Consider the following 298-nt stretch of genomic DNA (forward strand, 5'->3'; position numbering starts at 1 on the left):
CTATGTTTCAACTTTTGTTTTGGGTAAAGTGAGGTGTGTTTCGATTCTAATTGAACGATTTTGTTGAGAGTTTAGTTGTAGTCTCTTTAATCACCTTGTACAAACGAACACGCACACACAAGCACGCACAGCCACACACACACACACACACACACACACACACACACACACACACACACACACACACACACACACACACACACACACACACACACGTGTGTTTTCTTTTCCAGGATGTCCCAATTTCCGACTGCCACACCTCCTGCACATCACCTCACACGTTTAGACTATATAAACC

Source organism: Gadus chalcogrammus, chromosome 2 (assembly GCF_026213295.1).
Source record: "Gadus chalcogrammus isolate NIFS_2021 chromosome 2, NIFS_Gcha_1.0, whole genome shotgun sequence".
Classification (NCBI taxonomy): domain Eukaryota; kingdom Metazoa; phylum Chordata; class Actinopteri; order Gadiformes; family Gadidae; genus Gadus; species Gadus chalcogrammus.